Source organism: Aristolochia californica, unplaced genomic scaffold (genome assembly GCF_029961685.1).
Source record: "Aristolochia californica isolate CCGP_79_NKW_82.1479 unplaced genomic scaffold, dmAriCali1.0.hap1 SCAF_6, whole genome shotgun sequence".
In the NCBI taxonomy this organism is placed as follows: domain Eukaryota; kingdom Viridiplantae; phylum Streptophyta; class Magnoliopsida; order Piperales; family Aristolochiaceae; genus Aristolochia; species Aristolochia californica.
In genome coordinates, this window is record NW_027182257.1 from 14,442,843 (window position 1) to 14,469,559 (window position 26,717).

Genomic DNA, 26,717 nt, shown 5'->3' on the forward strand with positions numbered 1-26,717 from the left:
AACCCCTAATAATTAGCTTGGTGGAATTTTATACTAAACAAACTTCTAACTTATCCTCACTTTCTTTAAATGTGGTGGATATGCATGCCAGAAAGATGTTGAGGATGCTAGTGGCCTAATGATGCCAAAAATTTCAAGGAGCAGAAAAAATCAGATTCTCAAGTGGTTGGATATTTACCAGAGCCAAACAACCCACTTTTTGGAATTATCTCTCCTAGCATTTGTGCATTTTCCATTTTGGATGTTTAAATTCTTTTCCGGATCCAAACTTTAGTTTTTCGCTCTCCCATTTTTCTCGTGAACAAAAAATATATAAGGCAAATCGATTGCAACAAAATGAAAATTTGAGAGTTCATGTTTATAAAAAAATTTGAAAAGTATAATAAATGTAAGTGAAGAAAATTATTTCACGAACCAAAAATGAACTCCAAGGTTTTGTTATCCATGTTTGGGAAATTCCACTAGTACAACCCCTAATAATTAGCTTGGTGGAAAGGGACTTCTAACTGATCCTAACATGCTTTAAATGTGGTGGACATGCATGCCAGAAACCTGTTGTGGATGCAAGTGGCCTAATGATGCAAAAAATTCCAAGGAGTAGAAAAAATCAGATTCTCAAGTGGTTGGATATTTACCAGAGCCAAACAACCCACTTTTTTCCTATCCTTCAAAATCACAGACACTTTTTGGAATTATCTCTTTCTGCATTTGAGCATTTTCCATTTTGGATGTTCAAATTCTTTTTCAGAACCAAACTTGAGTTTTTCGGTCTGCCATTTTTTCCTAATAAAAAAGATATAAGGCTTGAAGATCGCAACAAAATGAAAATTTTAGAGTTCGTGTATGCAAAAAAATTTGAATTCTATAATAAATGTGAATGAAGAAAATTACTTCACGCACTAAAAAAGAACTCCAAGGTTTTGTTATCCATGTTTAGGAAATTCCTCTAGACCAACCGCAAATAAATAGATTTGTGGAATTTATATAGGAAAGGGACTTCTAACTCATCCTAACATGCTTTAAATGTCGTGGATATGCATGCCCGAAACATGTTGAGGATGCAAGTGGCCTAATGATGCCAAAAATTTCAAGGAGTAGAAAAAATTAGACTCTCAAGTGGTTGGATATTTACCACAGCCAAACCCAGTTTTTGCCTATACCTAAATATCATAGATATTTTTTTGAATTATCTCTCTCTGCATTTGTGCATTTTCCATTTTGGATGTTTAAATTCTTTTTCAGATCCAAACTTGAGTTATTCGCGCTCCCATTTATCTCGTAAACAAAAAAGATATAAGGCAAATAGATCGCAACAAAATGAAAATTTTAGAGTTCATGTATGAAAAAAAATTCAAAATCTATAATAAAAGTAAGTGAAGAAAATTATTTTACGCACTAAAAATAAACTCCAAGGTTTTGTTATCCATGTTTGAGAAATTCCACTAGTACAACCCCCAATAATTAGCTTGGTGGAATTTTATAGGAAAGGGACTTCTAACTGAACCTAACATGCTTTAAATGTAGTGGGTATGCATGCCAGGAACATGTTGAGGATGCAAGTGGCCTAATGATGCCAAAAATTTCAAGGAGTAGAAAAAATTAGATTCTGAAGTGGTTGGATATTTACAAGAGCCAAACAACCCACGTTTTTGCCTATCCTTAAAAATCACAGATACTTTTGGAGTTATCTCTCTCAGCATTTTAGCATTTTCCAATTTGGATGTTCAAATTCTTTTTCGGATCCAAACTTGAGTTTTTCGCTCTCCCATTTTTCTCGTAAACAAATCAGATATAAGGCAAATAGATCGGAACAAAATGAAAATTTTGGAGTTCATGTAAGCTAAAAAAATTGAAAACTATAATAAATGTAAGTGATGAAAGTTATTTCACGTACTAAAAAAAACTCCAAGGTTTTGTTATCCATGTTTGGAAAATTCCACTAGTACAACCCCTAATAATTAGCTTGGTGGAATTTTATAGTAAACGGACTTCTAACTGATCCTCACATGCTTTAAATGTAGTGGATAAGCATGCTAGAAACATGTTGAGGATGCAAGTGGCCTAATGATGCCAAAAATTTCAAGGAGTAGAAAAAATCAGATTCTCAAGTGCTTGGATATTTACCAGAGCAAAACAACCCACTTTTTGCCTATCCTTAAAAATCATAGATACTTTTTGGAATTATCTCTCTCAGCATTTGTGCATTTTCCATTTTGGATGTTCAAATTCTTTTTCAGATCCAAACTTGAGTTTTTCGCTCTCCCATTTTTCTCGTAAACAAAAAAGATATAATGCAAATCGATTGAAACAAAATGAAAATTTGAGAGTTCATGTATGCAAAAAAAATTTAAAAGTATAATAAATTTAAGTGCAGAAAATTATTTCACGCACTAAAAATGATCTCCAAGGTTTTGTGATCCATGTTTGGGAAATTCTACTAGTACAACTCCTAATAATTAGCTTGGTGGAAAGGGACTTGTAAGTGATCCTAACATGCTTTAAATGTGGTAGATATGCATTCCAGAAACATGTTGAGGATGCAAGTGGCCTAATGATGCCAAAAATTTCGAGTAGAAAAAATGAGATTCTCAAGTGGTTGGATATTTACCAGAGCCAAACAACCGACTTTTTGGCTATCCTTTAAAATCACAGGTACTTTTTGCAATTATTTCTCTTAGAATTTGAGCATTTTCCATTTTGGATGTTTAAATTCTTTTTCTGATCCAATCTTGTGTTTTTTGCAGTCCCATTTTTCTCGTAAAAAAATAGATATCAGGCTAGTAGATCGCAACAAAATGAAAATTTTAGAGTTCGTGTATGCAAAAAAAGTAGAAAACTATAATTAATGTAAGTGAAGAAAATTATTTCACGCACTAAAAAAGAACTCTACAGTTTTTTTATCCATGTTTAGGAAATTCCACTAGTACAACCGCCAATAACTAGCTTGGTGGAATTTATATAGGAAAGGGACTTCTAACTGATCCTAACATGGTTTAAATGTCGTGGATATGCATGCCCGAAACATGTTGAGGATGCAAGTGGCCTAATGATGCCAAAAATTACGAGTAGAACAAATCAGATTCTCAAATGGTTGGATATTTACCAGAGACAAACAACCCCCATTTTTCCTATCCTAAAAAATAACAGATACTTTTTGGAATTCTCTCTCAGCATTTGAGCATTTTCCCTTTTGGATGTTCAAATTCTTTTTCAGCTCCAAACTTGAGTTTTTCGCTCTCCCATTTTTCTCGTAAACAAAAAAGATATAAGGCAAGTAGATCGCAACAAAATGAAAATTTTACAGTTCGTGTATGAAAAAAAATTGAAAACTATAATAAATGTAAGAGAAGAAAATCATTTCACGCACTGCAAATGAACTCCAACATTTTGTTATTCATGTTTGGGAAATTCCACTAGTACAACCCCAAATAACTAGCTTGGTGGAATTTATATAGGAAAGGGACTCCGAACTTATCCGAACTTGCTTTAAATGTGGTGGATATGCATGCAAGAAACATGTTGAGGATGCAAGTGGCCTAATGATGCAAAAAATTTCAAGGAGTAGAAAAAATCAAATTCTCAAATGGTTGGATATTTACCAGAGCCAAACCCACTTTTTGCCCATCCTTAAAAGTCACAGATACTTTTTGGAATTATCTCTCTCTGCAATTGTGCATTTCCCATTTTGGATGTTCAAATTCTTTTTCAGATCAAAATTTGAGTTTTTCGATCTCACATTTTTCTCGTAAGCAAAAAAGATATAAGGAAAAAAGATCGCAACAAAATAAAAATTTTAGAGTTCATGTAGGCAAAAAAAATTGAAAACTATTATAAATGTAAGTGAAGAAAATTATTATATGCACTAAAAATGAACTCCAAGGTTTTGTTATCCATGTTTGGGAAATTCCACTAGTACAACCCCTAATAATTAGCTTGGTGGGATTTAATGGGAAAGGGACTTCTAACTGATCCTAACATGCTTTAAATGTGGTGCATATGCATGCCAGAAACATGTTCAGGATGCAAGTGGCCTAATGATGCCAAAAATTTCTAGGAGTAGAAAAAATCAGACTCTGAAGTTGTTGGATATTTAGTAAAGCTAAACAACCCACTTTTTTCCTATCCTTAAAAATCACAGATACTTTTTGGAATTATCTCTCTCAGCATTTGTGAATTTTTCATATTGGATGTTCAAATTCTTTTTCATATCCAAACTTTAGTTTTTCGATCTCACATTTTTCTCGTAAACAAAAAAGATGTAAGGCAAATAGATCGCAACAAAATAAAAATGTTAGAGTTCATGTATGCCAAAAAAATGAAAACTATTATAAATGTAAGTGAAGAAAATTTTTTTATGCACTAAAAATGAACTCCAAGGTTTTGTTATCAATATTTGGGAAATTCCACTAGTACAACCCCTAATAATTAGCTTGGTGGGATTTTTTGGGAAATGGACTTCTAACTGATCCAGCATGCTTTAAATGTGGTGCATATGCATGCCAGAAACATGTTGAGGATGCAAGTGGCCTAATGATGCCAAAAATTTCAAAGAGTAGAAAAAATCAGATTCTCAAGTGGTTGGATATTTACCAGAGCCAAACAACCCACTTTTGCCCTATGCTTAAAAATCACAGATACTTTTTGGAATTATCTCTCTCAGCATTTGAGCATTTTCCATTTTGGATGTTCAAATTCTTTTTCAGAACCAAACTTGAGTTTTTTGCTCTCCCATTTTTCTCGTAATCAAAAAAGATGTAAGGCTAGTAGATCGCAACAAAATGAAAATTTTAGAGTTCTTGTATGCAAAAAAATATGAAAACTATAATAAATGTAAGTGAAGAAAATTATTTCATGCAATAAGAAAGAACTCCAAGGTTTTTTTATCCATGTTTAGGAAATTCCTCTAGTCCAACCGCAAATAAATAGTTTTGTAGAATTTATATATGAAAGGGACTTCTAACTGATCCTAACATGCTTTAAATGTCGTGGATATGCTTGCCCGAAACATGATGAGGATGCAAGTGGCCTAATGATGCCAAAAATTTCAAGGAGTAGAAAAAATCAGACTCTCAAGTGGTTGGATATTTACCACAGCCAAACCCAGTTTTTGCCTATACTTAAAAATCATAAATAATTTTTCGAATTATCTCTCTCTACATTTGTGCATTTTCCATTTTGGATGTTCAAATTCTTTTTCAGATCCAAACTTGAGTTTTTCGCGCTCCCATTTTTCTCGTAAACAAAAAAGATATAAGGCAAATAGATCGCAACAAAATGAAAATTTTAGTGTTCATGTATGCAAAAAAAACTCAAAAACTATAATAAATGTAAGTGAAGAAAATTATTTTATGCACTAAAAATAAACTCCAAGGTTTTGTTATCCATGTTTGGGAAATTCCACAACTACAACCCCCATTAATTAGCTTGGCGGAATTTTATAGGAAAGGGACTTGTAAGAGAACCTAACATGCTTTAAATATGGTGGATATGCATGCTAGGAACATGTTGAGGATGCAAGTGGCCTAATGATGCCAAAAACTTCAAGGAGTAGAAAAAATCAGATTCTGAAGTGGTTGGATATTTACCAGAGCCAAACAACCCACTTTTTGCCTATCCTTAAAAATCACAGATACTTTTGGAGTTATCTCTTTCAACATTTTAGCATTTTCCATTTTGGATGTTCAAATTCTTTTTCGGATCCAAACTTGAGTTTTTTGCTCTCCCATTTTTCTCGTAAACAAACCAGATATAAGGCAAATAGATCGCAACAAAATGAAAATTTTGGAGTTCATGTAAGCCAAAAAATTTGAAAACTATAATAAATGTAAGTGATGAAAATTATTTCGCGTACTAAAAAAAACTCCAAGGTTTCGTTATCCATGTTTGGGAAATTCCACTAGTACAACCCCTAAGAATTAGCTTGGTGGAATTTTATAGTAAAGGGACTTCTAACTGATCCTCACATGCTTTAAATGTAGTGGATAAGCATGCCAGAAACATGTTGAGGATGCAAGTGGCTTAATGATGCCAAAAATTTCAAGGAGCAGAATAAATCAGATTCTCAAGTGGTTGGATATTTACCAGAGCAAAACAACCCACTTTTTGCCTGTCCTTAAAAATCATAGATACTTTTTGGAATTATCTCTCTCAGCATTTGTGCATTTTCCATTTTGGATGTTCAAATTCTTTTTCAGATCCAAACTTGAGTTTTTCGCTCTCCCATTTTTCTCGTAAACAAAAAAGATATAATGCAAATCGATCGAAACAAAATGAAAATTTGGGAGTTCATGTATGACAAAAAATAATTAAAAGTATAATAAATTTAAGTGCAAAAAATTATTTCTTGCACTAAAAATGAACTCCAAGGTTTTGTCATCCATGTTTGGGAAATTCCACTAGTACGACCCCTAATAATTAGCTTGGTGGAAAGGGACTTGTAAGTGATCCTAACATGCTTTAAATTTGGTAGATATGCATTCCAGAAACATGTTGAGGATGCAAGTGGCCTTAATGATGCCAAAAATTTCAAGGAGTAGAAAAAATAAGATTCTCAATTGGTTGGATATTTACCAGAGCCAAACAACCCACTTTTTGCCTATCCTTAAAAATCACAGATACTTTTTGGAATTATCTCTCTCAGCATTTGCACATTTTCCATTTTGGATGTTCAAATTGTTTTTCTGATCCAAACTTGAGTTTTTCGCTCTCCCATTTTTCTAGTAAACAAAAAAGATATAAGGCAAATAGTTCGCAACGAAATGAAAATTTTAGAGTTCATGTATGCAAAAAAATTCGAAAAGTAAAATCAATGTTAGTGAAGAAAATTTTTTTACGCACTAAAAATGAACTCCAAGGTGTTGTTATCCATGTTTGGGAAATTCCACTAGTACAACCCCTAATAATTAGCTTGGTGGAATTTTATAGGAAAGGGACTTCTAACTCAACCTAACATGCTTTAAATGTGGTGGATATGCATGCCAGAAACATGTTGAGGATGCAAGTGCCAAATAATGCCAAAAATTTCAAGGAGTAGAACCAATCAGATTCTGAAGTGGTTGGATATTTACTAGAGCCAAACAACCCACTTTTTGCCTATCCTTAAAAATCACAGATACGTTTTGGAATTATCTCTCTCTGCATTTGTGCATTTTCCATTTTGGATGTTCAAATTTTTTTTCAGAACCAAACTTGAGTTTTTCACTCTCCCATTTTTCTCGTAATCAAAAAATATATAAGGCTAGTAGATCGCAACAAAATGAAAATTTTAGAGTTCTTGTATGCAAAAAATATGAAAACTACAATAAATGTAAGTGAAGAAAATTATTTCAGGCATTAAGAAAGAACTCCAAGGTTTTTTTATCAATGTTTAGGAAATTCCTCTAGTACAACCGCAAATAAATAGCTTTGTCGAATTTATATAGGAAAGGGACTTCTAACTGATCCTAACATGCTTTAAATGTCGTGGATATGCTTGCCCGAAACATGTTGAGGATGCAAGGGGCCTAATGATGCCAAAATTTTCAAGGAGTAGAAAAAATCAGACTCTCAAGTGGTTGGATATTTACCATAGCCAAACCCAGTTTTTGCCTATACTTAAAAATCATAGATAATTTTTCAAATTATCTCTCTCTGCATTTGGGCATTTTCCATTTTGGATGTTCAAATTCTTTTTCAGATCCAAACTTGAGTTTTTCGCGCTCTTATTTTTCTCGTAAACAAAAAAGATATAAGGCAAATAGATCGCAACAAAATGAAAATTTTAGTGTTCATGTATGCAAAAAAATTCAAAAACTATAATAAATGTAAGTGAAGAAAATTATTTTACGCACTAAAAATAAACTGCAAGGTTTTGTTATCCATGTTTGGGAAATTCCACAAATACAACTCCCAATAATTAGCTTGGTGGAGTTTTATAGGAAAGGGACTTCTAACTGAACCTAACATGCTTTAAATGTGGTGGATATGCATGCCAGGAACATGTTGAGGATGCAAGTGGCCTAATGATGCCAAAAATTTCAAGGAGTAGAAAAAATCAGATCCTGAAGTGGCTGGATATTTACCAGAGCCAAACAACCCACATTTTGCCTATCCTTAAAAATCACAGATACTTTTGGAGTTATCTCTTTCAGCATTTTACCATTTTCCATTTTGGATGTTAAAATTCTTTTTCGAATCCAAACTTGAGATTTTCGCTCTCCCATTTTTCCCGTAAACAAACCAGATATAAGGCAAATAGATCGCAACAAAATGAAAATTTTGGAGTTCATGTATGCCAAAAAATTTGAAAACTATAATAAATGTAAGTGATGAAAATTATTTCACGTACTAAAAAAAACTCCAAGGTTTTGTTATCCATGTTTGGGAAATTCCACTAGCACAACCCCTAAGAATTAGCTCGGTGGAATTTTATAGTAAACGGACTTCTAACTGATCCTCACATGCTTTAAATGTAGTGGATAAGCATGCCAGAAACATGTTGAGGATGCAAGTGGCCTAATGATGCCAAAAATTTCAAGGAGTAGAAAAAATCAGATTCTCAAGTGCTTGGATATTTACCAGAGCAAAACAACCCACTTTTTGCCTATCCTTAAAAATCATAGATACTTTTTGGAATTATCTCTCAGCATTTGTGCATTTTCCATTTTGGATGTTCAAATTCATTTTCAGATCCAAACTTGAGTTTTTCACTCTCCCATTTTTCTCGTAAACAAAAAAGATATAAAGCAAATCGATCGAAACAAAATGAAAATTTGAGACTTCATGTATGAGAAAAAAAATTAAAAGTATAATAAACTTAGGTGCAGAAAATTATTTCACGCACTAAAAATGAACTCCAAGGTTTTGTGATCCATGTTTAGAAAATTCCACTAGTACAACCCCTAATAATTAGCTTGGTGGAAAGGGACTTGTAAGTGATCCTAACATGCTTTAAATGTGGTAGATATGCATTCCAGAAACATGTTGAGGATGCAAGTGGCCTTAATGATGCCAAAAATTTCAAGGAGTAGAAAAAATAAGATTCTCAATTGGTTGGATATTTACCAGAGCCAAACAACCCACTTTTTGCCTATCCTTTAAAATCACTGATACTTTTTGGAATTATCTCTCTCGGCATTTGAGCATTTTCCTTTCGGGATGTTCAAATTCTTTATCAGATCCAAACTTGAGTTTTTCGCTCTCCCATTTTTCTCGTAAACAAAAAAGATAAGGCAAATAGATCGCAACGAAATGAAAATTTTAGAGTTCATGTATGCAAAAAAATTCGAAAAGTAAAATCAATGTTAGTGAAGAAAATTTTTTTACGCACTAAAAATTAACTCCAAGGTGTTTTTATCCATCTTTGGGAAATTCCATTAGTACAACCCCTAATAATTAGCTTGGTGGAATTTTATAGGAAAGGGACTTCTAACTCAACCTAACATGCTTTAAATGTGGTGGATATGCATTCCAGAAACATGTTGAGGATGCAAGTGGCCAAATAATGTTAAAAATTTCAAGGAGTAGAAACAATCAGATTCTGAAGTGGTTGGATATTTAGCAGAGCCAAACAACCCACTTTTTACCTATCCTTAAAAATCACATATACGTTTTGGAATTATCTCTCTCTGCATTTGTGCATTTTCCATTTTGGATGTTCAAATTCTTTTTCAGAACCAAACTTTAGTTTTTCGCTCTCCCATTTTTCTCGTAATCAAAAAAGATATAAGGCTAGTAGATCGCAACAAAATGAAAATTTTAGAGTTCTTGTATGCAAAAAAATATGAAAACTATAATAAATGTAAGTGAAGAAAATTATTTCAGGCACTAAGAAAGAACTCCAAGGTTTTTTTATCCATGTTTAGGAAATTCCTTTAGTACATCCGCAAATAAATAGCTTTGTGGAATTTATATAGGAAAGGGACTTCTAACTGATCCTAACATGCTTTAAATGTCTTGGATATGCTTGCCCGAAACATGTTGAGGATGCAAGTGGCCTAATGATGGCAAAAATTTCGAGTAGAAAAAATCAGACTCTCAAGTGGTTGGATATTTACCACGGGCAAACCCAGTTTTTGCCTATACTTAAAAATCATAGATAATTTTTCGAATTATCTCTCTCTGCATTTGTGAATTTTCCATTTTGGATGTTCAAATTCTTTTCCAGATCCAAACTTGAGTTTTTCGCGCTCCCATTTTTCTCGTAAAAAAAAGATATAAGGCAAATAGATCGCAACAAAATGAAAATTTTAGTGTTCATGTATGCAAAAAAATTCAAAAACTATAATAAATGTAAGTGAATAAAATTATTTTACGCACTAAAAATAAACTCCAAGATTTTGTTATCCATGTTTGGGAAATTCCCCAAGTACAACCCCCAATAATTAGCTTGGTGGAATTTTATAGGAAAGGGAATTTTAGAGTTCATGTATGCCAAAATATTTGAAAACTATAATAAATGTAAGTGATGAAAATTATTTTACGCACAAAAAATGAACTCTAAGGTTTTAGTATCCATGTTTGGGAAATTCCACTAGTACTACCCCTAATAATTAGCCTGGTGGAATTTTATAATAAACGGACTTCTAACTGATCCTCACATGCTTTAAATATGGTGGATATCCATGCCAAAAACATGTTAAGGATGCTAGTGGACTAATGATGCCAAAAATTTCAAGGAGTAGAAAAAATAAGATTCTCAAGTGGTTTGATATTACCAGAGCCAAATAACCCCCTTTTTGCCTATCCTTAAAAATCACATATAATTTTTGGAATTATCTCTCTCAGCATTTGTGCAATTTCCATTTTGGATGTTCGAATTCTTTTTCAGATCCAAACTCTAGTTTTTCACTCTCCCATTTTTCCCGTAAACAAAAAAGATACAAGGCAAATCGATCGCAACAAAATGACAATTTGAGAGTTCATGGTTATAAAAAAATTTAAAAAGTATAATAAATGTAAGTGAAGAAATTTATTTCACGCACTAAAACTGAACTCCAAGAATTTGTTATCCATGTTCGGGAAATTCCACTAGTACAGCCCCTAATAATTAGCTTGTTGGAAAGGGACTTCTAACTGATCCTAACATGCTTTAAATGTGGTGGACATGCATGCCAGAAACATGTTGAGGATGTAAGTGGCCTAACGATGCCAAAATTTTCAAGGAGTAGAAAAAATCAGATTCTCAAGTGGTTGGATATTTACCGGAGCCAAACAACCCACTTTTTGGCTATCATTAAAAATCACAGATACTTTTTGCTATTATTTCTCTCAGTATTTGAGCATTTTCCATTTTGGATGTTTAAATTCATTTTCTGATCCAAACTAGTGTTTTTCGCTCCCCCATTTTTCTCGTAAAAAAAATAGATATAAGGCTAGTAGATCGCAACAAAATAAAAAATTTAGAGTTCGTGTATGCAAAAAAAGTTTAAAACTATAATTAATGTAAGTGAAGAAAATTATTTCACGCACTAAAAAAGAACTCCACGGTTTTGTTATCCATGTTTAGGAAATTCCAATAGTACAACCGCCAATAACTAGCTTGGTGGAATTTATATAGGAAAGGGACTTCTAACTGATCCTAACATGCTTTAAATGTCGTGGATATGCATGCCCGAAACATGTTGAGGATGCAAGTGGCCTAATGATGCCAAAAATTACGAGTAGAACAAATCAGATTCTCAAATGGTTGGATATTTACCAGAGCCAAACAACCCACTTTTTTCCTATCCTTAAAAATCATAGATACTTTTTGAAATTGTCTCTCTCAGCATTTGAGCATTTTCCATTTTGGATGTTCAAATTCTTTTTCAGATCCAAACTTGAGTTTTTCGCTCTCCCATTTTTCTCGTAAACAAAAAAGATATAAGGCTAGTAGGTCGCAACAAAATGAAAATTTTACAGAGTTTGTATCCAAAAAAAATTGAAAACAATAATAAATTTAAGTGAAGAAAATTATTTCACGCACTGCAAATGAACTCCAAGGTTTTGTTATCCATGTTTGGGAAATTCCTCTAGTACAACCCCAAATAACTAGCTTGGTGGAATTTTCATAGGAAAGGGACTTCGAACTGATCTGAACTTGCTTTAATTGTGGTGGATATGCATGCCAGAAACATGTTGAGGATGCAAGTGGCCTAATGATGCCAAAAATTTCAAGGAGTAGAAAAAATCAGATTCTCAAATGGTTGGATATTTACTAGAGCCAAACCCACTTTATGCCTATCCTTTAAAATCACAGATAGTTTTTGGAATTATCTCTCTCTGCAATTGTGCATTTCCCATTTTGGATGTTCAAATTCTTTTTCAGATCAAAATTAGAGTTTTTCGATCTCCCATTTTTCTCGTAAACAAAAAAGATATAAGGCAAATAGATCGCAACAAAATAAAAATTTTAGAGTTCATGTATGCAAAAAAAATTGAAAACTATTATAAATGTAAGTGAAGAAAATTATTATATGCACTAAAAATGAACTCCAAGATTTTGTTATCCATGTTTGGGAAATTCCACTAGTACAACCCCTAATAATTAGCTTGGTGGGATTTAAAGGGAAAGGGACTTCTGACTGATCCTAACATGCTTTAAATGTGGTGCATATGCATGCCAAAAACATGTTGAGGATGCAAGTGGCCTAATGATGCCAAAAATTTCTCGAAGTAGAAAAAATCAGATTCTAAAGTCGTAGGATATTTATTAGAGCTAAACAACCCACTTTTTGCCTATCCTTTAAAATCACAGTTACTTTTTGGAATTATCTCTCTCTGCATTTGTGCATTTTCCATTTTGGATGTTCAAATTCTTTTTCAGATCCAAACTTTAGTTTTTCGATCTCACATTTTTCTGGTAAACAAAAAAGGTATAAGACAAATAGATCGCAACAAAATAAAAATGTTAGAGTTCATGTATGCAAAAAAAATTGAAAACTATTATAAATGTAAGTGAAGAAAATTATTTTATGCACTAAAAATGAACTCCAAGGTTTTGTTATCCATGTTTAGGAAATTCCACTAGCACAACCCCTAATAATTAGCTTGGTGGGATTTTGTGGGAAAGGGACTTCTAACTGATCCTAACATTCTTTAAATGTGGTGCATATGCATGCCAGAAACAAGTTGAGCATGCAAGTGGCCTAATGTTGCCAAAAATTTTTAGGAGTAGAAAAAATCAGATTCTGAATTGGTTGGATATTTATTAGAGCTAAACAACCCACTTTTTGCCTATCGTTAAAAAATCACAGATAGTTTTTGGAATTATCTCTCTCAGCATTTGTGCATTTTCCATTTTGGATGTTCAAATTCTTTTTCAGATCCAAACTTGAGTTTTTTGCTCTCCCATTTTTCTCGTAAACAAAAAAGATTTAAGGCAAATTGATTGCAACAAAATATAAATTTTAGAGTTCATGTATGCAAAAAAATTCGAAAACTATAATAAATGTAAGTGAAGAAAATTATTTCATGCACTAAAACTGAACTCCAAGGTTTTTTTTTTTCATGTTTGGGAAATTCCACTACTACAACCCCTAATAATTAGCTTGGCGGTATTTTATAGGAAAGGCACTTCCAACTGATCCTAACATGCTTTAAATGTGGTGGATATGCATGCCTGAAACATGTTGAGGATGCGAGTGGCCTAATGATGCCAAATATTTCAAGGAGTAGAAAAAATCAAATTCTCAAGTGGCTGGATATTTTCAAGAGCCAAACAACCCACCTTTTGCCTATCCTTTAAAATCTCAGATACTTTTTGGAATTATATCTCTCAACATTTGTGCATTTTCCATTTTGGATGTTCAAATTTTCCATTTTGGATGTTCAAATTTTTTTTCAAATCCAAACTTGAGTTTTTTGCTCTCCCATTTTTCTCATAAACAAAAAAGATATAAGGCAAATAGATCGCAACAAAATGAAAATTTTAGAGTTCATGTATGCAAAAAAATTCTAAAACTATAATAAATGTATGTGAAGAAAATTATTTCACTCAGTAAAAATGAACTCCAAGGTTTTGTTATCCATGTTTGGGAAATGCCAATAGTACAACCCCTAATAAATAGCTTGGTATAATTTTATAGGAAAAGGACTTCTAACTGATCTACATGCTTTAAATGTGGTGGATATGCATGCCAGAAACATGTTGAGGATACAAGTGGCCTAATGATGCCAAAAATTTCATGGAGTAGAAAAAATCAGATTCTGAAGTAGTTGGATATTTACAAGACCCAAACAACCCACTTTTTTCCTCTCCTTAAAAATCACAGATACTTTTTGGAATTATCTCTCTCAGCATTTGTGCATTTTCCATTTTGGATGTTCAAATTTTTTTTCTGATCCAAACTTGAGTTTTTCGCTCACCCATTTTTCTCGAAAACAAAAAAGATATAAGGCAAATAGATCGCAACAAAATGAAAATTTGAGAGTTCATGTATGCAAAAAAATTTGAAAACTATAATAAATGTAAGTGAAGAAAATTATTTCACGTGCTAAAAATGAACTCCAAGGTTTTGTTATCCATGTTTGGGAAATTCCACTAGTACAACCCCTAATAATTAGCTTGGTGGAATTTTATAGGAAAGGGACGTCTAACTGATCCTAACATGCTTTAAATGTGGTGGATATGCATGCCAGAATCATGTTGAGGATGCAAGTGGCCTAATGATGCCAAAAATTTCAAGGAGTAGAAAAAATCAGATTCTCAAGTGGTTGGATATTTACCAGAGATAAACCCATTTTTTGCCTATCCTTAAAAATCACAAAGACTTTTTGGAATTATCTCTCTCAGCATTTGTGCATTTTCTATTTTGGATGTTCAAATTTTTTTTCAAATCCAAACTTGAGTTTTTCTGTCACCCATCTTTCTCATAAACAAAAAAGATATAAGGCAAATACATCGCAACAAAATGAAAATTTGAGAGTTCATGAATGCAAAAAAATTTGAAAACTATATAATAAATGTAAGTGAAGAAAATTATCCCACGCACTAAAAATGAACTCCAAGTTTTGTTATCCATGTTTGGGAAATTCCACTACTACAAGCCCTAATAATTAGTTTGGCTGAATTTTATAGGAAAGGGACTTCTAACTGATCCTAACATGCTTTAAATGTGGTTGATATGCATGCCAGAAAAATGTTGAGGATGCGAGTAACCTAATAATGCCAAACATTTCAATGAGTAGAAAAAATCAGATTCTCATGTGGTTGGATATTTAGCAAAGGCAAACAACTCACTTTTTGCCAATCTTTAAAAATCGCGGATACTTTTTGTTATTATCTCTCTCAGCATTTGTGCATTTTCCATTTTGGATGTTCAAATTTTTTTCAGATCCAAACTTGAGTTTTTCATTCTCCCATTTTTCTTGTAAACAAAAAAGATATATGGCTAATAGATCGGAACATAATGAAAATTTTATATTTCATGTATGCAAAAAAGTTTGAAAACTATAATAAATGTAAGTGAAAAAAATTATTCCACCACTAAAAATGAACTCCAAGGTTTTGTTATCCATGTTTGGGAAATTCCACTAGTACAACCCCTAATAATTAGCTCGGTGGAATTTTATACGAAAGGGACTTCTAACTGATCCTAGCATGCTTTAAATGTGGTGGAAATGCATGCCAAAAACATGTTGAGGATGCAAGTGGCCTAATGATGCCAAAAATTTCAAGGTGTAGAAAAAATTATATTCACTAGTGGTTGGATATTTACAAGAGCCAAACAACCCACTTTTTGCCTATACTTAAAAATCACAGATACTTTTTGGAATTACCTCTTTTAGCATTTGGGCATTTTCCATTATGGATGTTCAAATTTTTTTTCTGATCCAAACTTGAGTTTTTCATTCTCCCATTTTTCTCGTAAACAAAAAAGATATAAGGCAAATAGATCGCAACTAAATGAAAATTTAAGATTTCATGTATGCAAAAAAATTAGAAAACTTTAATAAATCTGTGTGAAGATAATTATTCCAGGCACTAAAAAGGAACTCCAAGGTTTAGTTATCCATGTTGGGAAATTCCACTAGTACAACCCCTAATAAATAGCTTGGTTGAATTTTATACGAAAGGGACTTCTAACTGATCCAAACATGCTTTAACTGTGGTGGATATGCATGCCAGAAACATATCGAGGATGCAAGTGGCTAAATGATGCCAAAAATTTCAAGGAGTAGAAAAAATTAGATTCTCAAGTGGTTGGATATTTACCAGAGCTAAACAACCTACTTTTTGCCTATCCTAAAAAATCACAGATACTTCTTGGAATTACCTCTTTAACTATTTGGGCATTTTCCATTCTGGATGTTCAAATTTTTTTTCAAATCCATACTTGATTTTTTCGCTCACCCATTTTTCTCGTAAACAAAAAAGGTACAACGCAAATAGATCACAAAAAAATGAAGAATTTAGAGTTCATGTATGCAAAAAAATTTGAAATCTATAATAAATATAAGTGTAGAAAATTATTTCATGCACTAAAAATGAGCTCCAAGGTTTTGTTATCCATGTTTGGGAAATTCCACTAGTACAACCCCTAATAATTAGCTTGGTGGAATTTTATAGGAAAGGGACTTCTAACTGTTCCTAACATGCTTTAAATGTGGTGGATATGCATGCCAGAAACTTGTTGAGTATGCAAGTGACCTAATGATGCCAAAAATTTCGAGTATAAAAAATCACATTGTCAAGTGGTTGGATATTTACCAGAGCAAAAAAACCCACTTGTTGCCTATGCTTAAAAATCATAGATACTTTTTTGAATTATTTCTCTCAGCATTTGTGCATTTTCCATTTTGGATGTTCAAATTCTTTTTCAGATGCAGACTTGAGTATTTCGCCCTCCCATTTTTCTCGTAAAAAAAAAATATATAAGCAAGTAGATCGCAACAAAATAAAAATTTTAGAGTTCATGTATGCAAAATAATTCGAAAACTATTATAAATGTAAGTGAAGTAAATTCTTTCACGCACTAAAAATGAACTCCAAGGTTTTGTTATCCATGTTTGGGAAATTCCACTAGTATAACTCCTAATAATTAGCTTGGTGGAATTTATATAGGAAATGGACTTCTAACTGATTCTAACTTGCTTTAAATGTGGTGGATATGCATCCCAGAAACATGTTGAGGATGCAAGTGGCCTAATGATGTCTAAAATTTCAAGGAGTAGAAAAAATCAGATTCTCAAGTGGTTGGATTTTTACCAAAGCCAAACAACCCACTTTTTGCCTATCCTTAAAAATCACAGATACTTTTTGGAATTATCTCTGTCAGCATTTGTGCATTTTTCATTTTGGATGTTGAAATTTTTTTTCAGATCCAAACTTTAGTTTTTTTCTCTCCCATTTTTCTCGTAAACAAAAAATATATAAGGCAAATACATCGCAACAAAATAAAAATTTAAGAGCTCATGTATGCAAAAAAATTTGAAAACTATAATAAATGTAAGCGAAGAAAATTATTCCACGCACTAAAAATGAACTCCAAAGTTTTGTTATCCATGTTTGGAAAATTCCACTAGTACAACTCCAAAAAAATAGCTTGGCGGAATTTTATACGAAAGGGACCTCTAACTGATCCTAACATGCTTTAATTGTGGTGGATTTGCATGCCAGAAACATGTTGAGGTTCCAAGTAGCCTAATGTTGCCAAAAATTTCAAGGAGTTCAATAAATCAAATTCTCAAGTAGTTGGATATTTACCAGAGCCAAACAACCCACTTTTTGCCGATCCTTAAAAATCATAGATTCTTTTTGCAATTATCTCTCTCAGCATTTGTCCATTTTCCATTTAGGATGTTCAAATTCTTTTTCAGATCCAAACTTGAGTTTTTCCCTCTCCCATTTTTCTCGTTAAAAAAAAGATAAGAGGCAAGTAGATCGCAAAAAAATGAAAATTTTAAAGTTCATGTATCCAAAAAAATTTGAAAACTATAATAAATGTAAGTGAAGAAAATTATTTCACACACTAAAAATGAACTCCAAGGTTTTGTTATCCATGTATGGGAAATTCCACTAGTACAACCCCAAATAATTAGCTTGGTGGAATTTATATAGGAAAGGGACTTCTAACTGATCCTAACATGCTTTAAATGTGGTGGACATGCATGCACGAAACATGTTGATGATGCAAGTGGCCTAAATGCCAAAAATTTCAAGGAGTAGAAAAAATCAGATTCTCAAATGGTTGGATATTTACCAGAGCTTAACAACCCACTTTTTACCTATCCTAAAAAATCATAGATACTTTTTGGAATTATCTCTCTCAGCATTTGCGCACTTTCCATTTTGGATGTTCAAAATTTTTTCATATCCAAACTTGTGTTTTTCGCTCTCCCATTTTTCTCGTAAACAAAAAAGATATAAGACAAATGGATGGCAACAAAATGAATATTTTAGAGTTCATGTGTGCAAAAAAATTTGAAAACTATAATAAATGTAAGTGAAGAAAGTTATTTCACGCACTAAAAAAGAACTCCAAGCTTTTGTTATCCATGTTGAGGAAATTCCACTAGTACAACCCCTAATAATTAGCTTGGTCGAATATTATATGAATGAGACTTCTAACTGATCCTGACATGCTTTAAATGTGGTGGATATGCAAGCCAGAAACTTGTTGAGGACACAAGTGACCTAATGATGCCAAAAATTTCAAGGAGTTGAAAAATTCTGAATATCAAGTGGTTGGATATTTACCATAGCCAAAAACCCACTTTGTGCCTATCCTAAAAAATCACAGATACTTTTTGGAATTATCTCTCTCAACATTTGTGCATTTTCCATTGTGGATGTTCAAATTCGTTTTCAGAACCAAACTTGAGTTTTTCGCCCTCCCTTTTTTCTCGTTAACAAAAAATATATATGGCAAGTAGATGGTAACAAAATGAAAATTTTAGAGTTCATGTATGCAAAAAAATTTGAAAACTATAATAAATGTAAGTGAAGAAAATTATTTCACACACTAAAAATGAACTTCTAGGTTTGGTTATCCATGTTTGGGAAATGTTACTAGTACAACCCCAAATAATTAGCTTGGTGGAATTTATATAGGAAATGGACTTCTAACTGATCCTAACATGCTTTAAATGTGGTAGATATGCATGCCCGAAACATGTTGAGGATGCAAGTGGCCTAATGATACCAAAAATTTCAAGGAGTTGAAAAAATCAGATTCTCAAATGGTTGGATAATTACTAGAGCCAAACAACCCACTTTTAACCTATCCTTAAAAATAACAGATACTTTTTGGAATTATCTCTCTCGGTATTTGTGCATTTTCCATTTTGGATGTTCAAATTTTTTTTAGATCCAAACTTAAGTTTTTCACGCTCCCATTTTTCTCATAAATAAAAAAGATATAAGGCAAATAGATCGCAACAAAATGAAAAGTTTAGAGTTCATGTATGCAAAATAATTTGAAAACTATAATAAATGTAAGTGAAGAAAAATTATTTCATGCACTAAAAATGAACTCCAAGGTTTTGTTAACCATGTTTGGGAAATTCCACTAGTACAACTCCTAATAATTAGCTTGGTGGAATTTATAGGACATGGGTCTTCTAACTGATCCTAACATGCTTTAAATGTGGTTGATATGCAGGCCAAAAATTTCAAGGAGTAAAAAAAATCAGATTCTAAAGTGGTTCGATATTTACCAGAGCCAAACAACCCACTTTTTGCCTATCCTTAAAAATCACAGATACTTTTTGGAATTATCTCTCTCTGCATTTGTGCATTATCCATTTTGGATGTTCAAAATATTTTTCACATCCAAACAGGAGTTTTCGTTCTCCCATTTTTCTCGTAAAGAAAAAAGATATAAGGCAAATAGATCGCAATAAAAAGAATATTTTAGGGTTCATGTAAGCCAAAAAAATTTGTAAACTATAATAAATGTAAGTGAAGAAAATTAGTTAACGAACTAAAAATGAACTCCAAGGTTTTGTTATCCATGTTTGGGAAATTCCACTAGTACAACCCCTAATAATTAGCTTGGTGGATTTTTATAGGAAAAAGGACTTACAACTGATCCAAACAAGCTTTAAATGTGGTGGATATGCATACCAAAAACATGTTGAGGATGTGAGTGGCCTAATGATGCCAAAAATTTCAAGGAGTAGAAAAAATCAGATTCTCAAGTGGTTGGATATTTACCAGAGCCAAACAACCAACTTTTTACCTATCCTTAAAAATCACAAATACTTTTTGGAATTATCTCTCTCAGCTTTTGTGCATTTTCCATTTTGGATGTTCAGATTTTTTTCAAATGCAAACTTGGGTTTTCGCTCTCCCCTTTTTCTCGTAAACAAAAAAGATATAAGGTAAATAGATCGCAACAAAATGAAAATTTTATAGTTTATGTATGAAAACAACTTGAAAACTATAATAAATATAAGTGAAGAAAATTATTTCACGCACTAAAAATGAACTCCAAGGTTTGGTTATCCTTGTTTGGGAAATTCCACTAGTACGGCCCCTAATAATTAGCCTGGTGGAATTTTATAGGAAAGGGAGTTCTAACTGATCCTAACATGCGTTAAATGTGGTGGATATGCATGCCAGAAACATGTTGAGGATACAAGTGGCCTAATGAAGCCAAAAATTTCAAAGAGTTGAAAAAATCAGATTCTCAAGTGGTTGGATTTTTACCAGAGCGAAACAACCCACTTTTTGCCTATCCTTAAAAATCACAGATTATTTTTGGAATTATCTCTCTCAGCATTTGTGCATTTTCCATTTTCGATTTTCAGATTTTTTTTTCAGATTCAAACTTAGGTTTTTCGCTCTGCCATTTTTTTCGTAACCAAAAAAGATATGAGACAAATAGATCGCAAAAAAATAAAAATTTTAGAGTTCTTGCATGCAAAAAAAATGAAAACTTTAATAAATGTAAGTAAAGAAAATTATTTCACGCACAAAAAATGAACAACAATGTTTTGTTATCCATGATTGGGAAATTCTACTAGTACAACCCCAAATAATTAGCTTGGTGGAATTTTATAGGAAAAGGGACTTCTAACTGATCCAAACATGCTTTAAATGTGGTGGATATGCATGCCAGAAACAAGTATAGATGCAAGGGGCCTAATGGTGCCAAAAATTTCAAGGAGTAGAAAAAATCAGATTCTCAAGTGGTTGGATATTTACCAGAGCCAAACAACCCAGTTTTTGCCTATCCTTAAAAATCACAGATACTTTGTGGAATTATCTCTCTCACCATTTGTGCAATTTCCATTTTCGATGTTCAAATTTTTTTTCAGATCCAAACATGAGTTTTCGCTCTCCCATTTTTCTTGTAAACAAAAAAGATATAAGCCAAATAGATCGGAACAAAATAAAAATTTTAGATTTCATGTATGCAAAAAATTTGAAACTATAATAAATGTAAGTGAAGAAAATTATTTCACGCACTAAAAATGAACTCCAAGGTTTTTTTATCCAAGTTTGGAAAATTCCACTAGTACAACCCCTAATAATTAGCTTGGTGGAATTTTATAGGAAAAGGGACTTCTAACTAATCCTAACATGCTTTAAATGTTGTGGATATGCATGCTAGAAACATGTTGAGGTTGTGAGTGGCCTAATGATGCTAAAAAATTCGAGGACTCGAAAAAATCAGATTCTCAAGTGGGTGGATATTTACCAGAGCTAAACAACCCACTTTTTTCCTATACTTAAAAATCGCAGATAGTTTTTGGAATAATCTCTCTCAGCATTTGTGCATTTTCCATTTTGGATGTTTAAATTTTTTTCCAGATCCAAACTTGAGTTTTCGCTCTCCCATTTTTCTCGTAAACAAAAAAGGTATAAGGCAAATAGATCGTAACAAAATGAAAATTTTAGAGTTGATGTATGCAAAAAAATTTGAAAACTATAATAAATGTAAGTGAAGAAAATTATTTCACACACTAAAAATGAACTCCAAGGTTTTGTTATACATGTTTGGGAAATTCCACTAGCACATCCCCTAATAATGGTGGAATTTTATAGGAAAAGGGACTTCTATCTGATCCTAACATGCTTTAAATGTGGTGGATATGCATGCCAAAAACATGTTGAGGATGCGAGTGGCCTAATGATGCCAAAAATTTCATGGAGTAGAAAAAATCAGATTCTCAAGTGTTTGGATATTTACCAGAGCACAACAACACAATTTTTGCCTATCCTTAAATGTAACCGATACTTTTTGGAAGTATCTCTCTCAGCATTTCTGCATTTTCCATTTTGGATGTTCAAATCTTTTTTCAGATCCAAACATGAGTCTTTCGTTCTCCCATTTTTCTCGTAAACAAAAAAGATATAAGGCAAGTAGATCGCAAGAAAATGAAAATTTTAGGGTTCATGTATGCAAAAAAATTTGAAAACAATAATAAATGTAAGTGAAGAAAATTATTTCACGAACTAAAAATGAACTCCAAAGTTTTGTTACCCATGTTTGGGAAATTCCACTAGTACAACCTCTAATAATTAACTTGGTGGAATTTTATAGGAAAAGGATTTCTAACTTATCGTAACATGTGTTAAATGTGGTGGATATGAATGCCAGAAACATGTTGAGGATGCAAGTGGCCTAATGATGCCAAAATTTTCAAGGAGTAGAAATAATCAAATTCTCTAGTGGTTGGACATTTACCAGAGCCGAACAACCCACTTTTTTCCTATCCTTAAAAATCACAGATACTTTTTGGAATTATGTCTCTCAGCATTTCTGCATTTTCCGTTTTGGATGTTCAAATTGTTTTTCAGATCCAAACTTGAGTCTTTCGCTCTCCCATTATCTCGTAAACAAAAAAGATATAAGGCAAATAGATCGTAACAAAATAAAAATTTTAGAGTTCATGTATGCAAAAACAATTTGAAAACTATAATAAATGTAAGTGAAGAAAATTATTTCACGCACTTAAAATGAACTCCAAGATTTTGTTATCCATGTTTGGGAAATTTCACTAGTACAACCTTAATAATTAGCTTGGTCGAATTTTATAGGAAAATGCACTTCTAACTGATCCTAACATGCTTTAAATGTGGAGGATATGCATGCCAGAAACATGTTGAGGATGCGAGTGGCCTAATGATGCCAAAAATTTCTAGGAATAGAAAATATCAGATTCTCAAGTGGTTGGATATTTACCAGAGCCAAACAACCCCCTTTTTGCCTATCCTTAAAAATCACCGATACTTTTTGGAATTATGTCTCTCAGAATTTGTGCATTTTCCATTTTGGATTTTCAATTTTTTTTCAGATACAAACTTGAGTTTTCACTCTCCCATTTTTCTCGTAAACAAAAAAGATATAAGGCAAATAGAACGCAACAAAAAGAAAATTTTAGAGTTCATGTATGCCAAATAATTTGAAAACAATAATAAATGTAAGTGAAGAAAATTATTTCACACACTAAAAATGAACTCCAAGGTTTTGTTATCCATTTTTGGGAAATTCCACTAGTACAACCCCTAATAATTAGCTTGCTGAAAAGGGACTACTAACTGATCCTAACATGCTTTTAAATGTGGTGGATATGCATGCCAGAAACATGTTGAGGAAGCAAGTGGCCTAATGATGCAAAAAATTTCGAGTAGAAAAAATTGGATCCTCATGTGGTTGGATATTTACCAGAGCCCAACAACCCACTTTTTGCCTATCCTTAAAAATTACAGATACTTTTTGGAACTATCTCTCTCAGCATTTGTGCATTTTCCATTTTGGATGTTCAAATTTTTTTTCAGATCCAAACTTGAGTCTTTCGCTCTCCCATTTTTCTTGTAAACAAAAAAGATATAAGGCAAATAGATCGCAAGAAAATGAAAATTTTATAGTTCATGTATGCAAAAAATTTTGGAAACTATAATAAATGTAAGTGAAGAAAATTATTTCATGCACTAAAAATGAACTCCAAGGTTTTATTATCCATGTTTTGGGAAATTCCACTAGTTAAATCCCTAGTAATTAGCTTGGTGGAATTTTATAGGAAAAGAGACTTCTAACTGATCCTAACATGCTTTAAATGTGGTGGATATGTATGCCAGAAACATGTTGAGGAAGCGAGTGGCCTAATGATGCCAAAAATTTCAAGGAATAGAAAATATCAAATTCTCAAGTGGTTGGATATTTACCAGAGCCAAACAACCCACTTTTTGCCTATCCTTAAAAATCAACGATACTTTTTGGAATTATCTCTCTCAGCATTTGTGCATTTTCCATTTTGGATTTTTATTTTTTTTTCAGATACAAACTTGAGTTTTCGCTCTCCCATTTTTCTCGTAAACAAAAAAGATATAAAGCAAATAGATGGTAACAAAAAACAATTTACAGTTCATGTATGCAAAAAAATTTGAAAACTACAATTAATGTAAGTGAAGAAAATTATTTCACGCACTAAAAATGAACTCCAAGGTTTTGTTACCCATGTTTGGGAAATTCCACTAGTACAACCCTTAATAATTAGCTTGCTGGAATTTGATAGGAAAAGGGACTTCTAGTTGATCCTAACATGCCTTAAATGTTGTGGATATGCATGCCAGAAACATGTTGAGGATGCGAGTGGCCTAATGATGCCAAAAATTTCAAAAAGTAGAAAAAATCAGATTCTCATGTGGTTGGATATTTACCAGAGCCAAACAACCCACTTTTTGCCTATCCTTAAAAATCACAGATACTTTTTGGAATTATCTCTCTCAGCATTTGTGCATTTTCCATTTTGGATGTTGAAATTTTTTTCAGATCCAAACATCAATTTTCGATCTCCCATTTTTCTCATAAAAAAAAAAGATATAAGGCAAAAAGATCACATCAAAATGAAAATTTTAGAGTTCATATATGCCAAAAAAATTGAAAACTATAATAAATGTAAGTGAAGGAATTATTTAACGCACTAAAAATGAACTCCAAGGTTTTGTTATCCATGTTTAGGAAATTCCACTAGTACAACCCCTAATAATTTGCTTGGCGGAAAGGGACTTCTAACTGACCCTAACATACGTTAAATGTGGTGGATATGCATGCCAAAAGCAAGTTGAGGATGCAAGGGTCCTAATGATGCAAAAAATTTCAAGGAGTAGAAACAATCAGATTCTCTAGTGGTTGGACATTTTCCATAGCCAAACAACCCACTTTTTTGCCTATCCTTAAAAATCACAGATAGTTTTTGGAATTATCTCTGTCAGCATTTGTGCATTTTCCATTTTGGATGTTCAAATTTTTTTCCGATCCAAACTTGAGTTTTTGCTCTCCCTTTTTTCTCGTAAACAAAAAAGATATAAGGCAAATAGATCGCGGTAAAATGAAAATTTTAGAGTTCATGTATGCAAAAAAATTTGAAAACTATAATAAATGAAAGTGAAGAAAATTATTTGACTCACTAAAAATGAACTCCAAGGTTTTTTGATCCATGGTTGGCAAATTCCACTAGTGCAACCCCTAATAATTAGCTCTGTGGAATTTTATAGGAAAATGGACTTCTAACTGATCCGAACATTCTTTAAATGTGGTGGATACGCATGCCAGAAACATGTTGAGGATGCGAGTGGCCTAATGATGCCAAAAATTTCAAAGTTTAGAAAAAATAAGATTCTCAAGTGGTTGGATATTTACCAGAGCGAAACAACCCACTTTTTGCCTATGCTTAAAAATCACAGAAACTTTTTGTTATTATCTCTGTCTGCATTTGTGAATTTTCCATTTTGGATGTTCATATTTTTTTCATATCCAAACTTGATTTTTTGCTCTCCCATTTTTCTCGTAAACAAAAAAGATATAAGGCAAATAGATCACAACAAAATGAAAATTTTAGAGTTCATGTATGCTAAAAAATTTGAAAACTATAATAAATTAAGTGAAGAATATTATTTCACGCACTAAAAATAACTCCAAGGTTTGTTATACATGTTTAGGAAATTCCACTACTACAACCCCTAATAATTAGCTTGGTGGAATTTTATAGGAAAGGGACTTCTAATTGATCCTAACATGCATTAAATATGGTGGATATGCATGCCAAAAACATGTTGTGGAAGCAATTGGCCTAATGATGCCAAAAAGATATAAGGCAAATAGATCCCAAAAAAATTAAAATTTTAGAGTTCGTGTATGAAAAAAAAATTGAAAATTATAATAAAAGAAAGTGAAGAAAATTATTTCACGCACTAAAAATGAACTCCAAGGTTTTGTTATCTATGTGTGGGAAATTCCAGTAGAACAACCTCTTATAATTAGCTTGGAGTAATTTAATAGGAAAGGGACTTCTAACTGATCCTAACATGCTTTAAATCTGGTGGATATGCATGCCATAAACATGTTGAGGATGGAAGTGGCCGAATGATGCCAAAAATTTCAAAGAGTAGAAAAAATCAGATTCCTAAGTGGTTGGATATTTATCAGAGCCAAACAACCCAGTTTTTTCCTATCCTTAAAAATCACATATACTTTTTGGAATTATCTCTCTCAGCATTTGTGCATTTTCCATTTTGGATCTTCAAATACTTTTTCAGATCCAAACTTGAGTTTTTCGCTCTCCAAATTTTCTCGTAAACAAAAAAGATATAAGGCAAATAGATCACAACAAAATGAAAATTTCAGAATTGGTGTATGCAAAAAAAAATCAAAACTATATTAAATGTCAGTGAAGAAAATTATTTCACGCACTAAAAATAAACTCCAAGGTTTTGTTATGCATGATTGGCAAACTCCACTAGTACAACCCCTAATAATTAGATTGGTGGAATTTTATTGGAAAGAGACTTCTAACTGATCTTAACA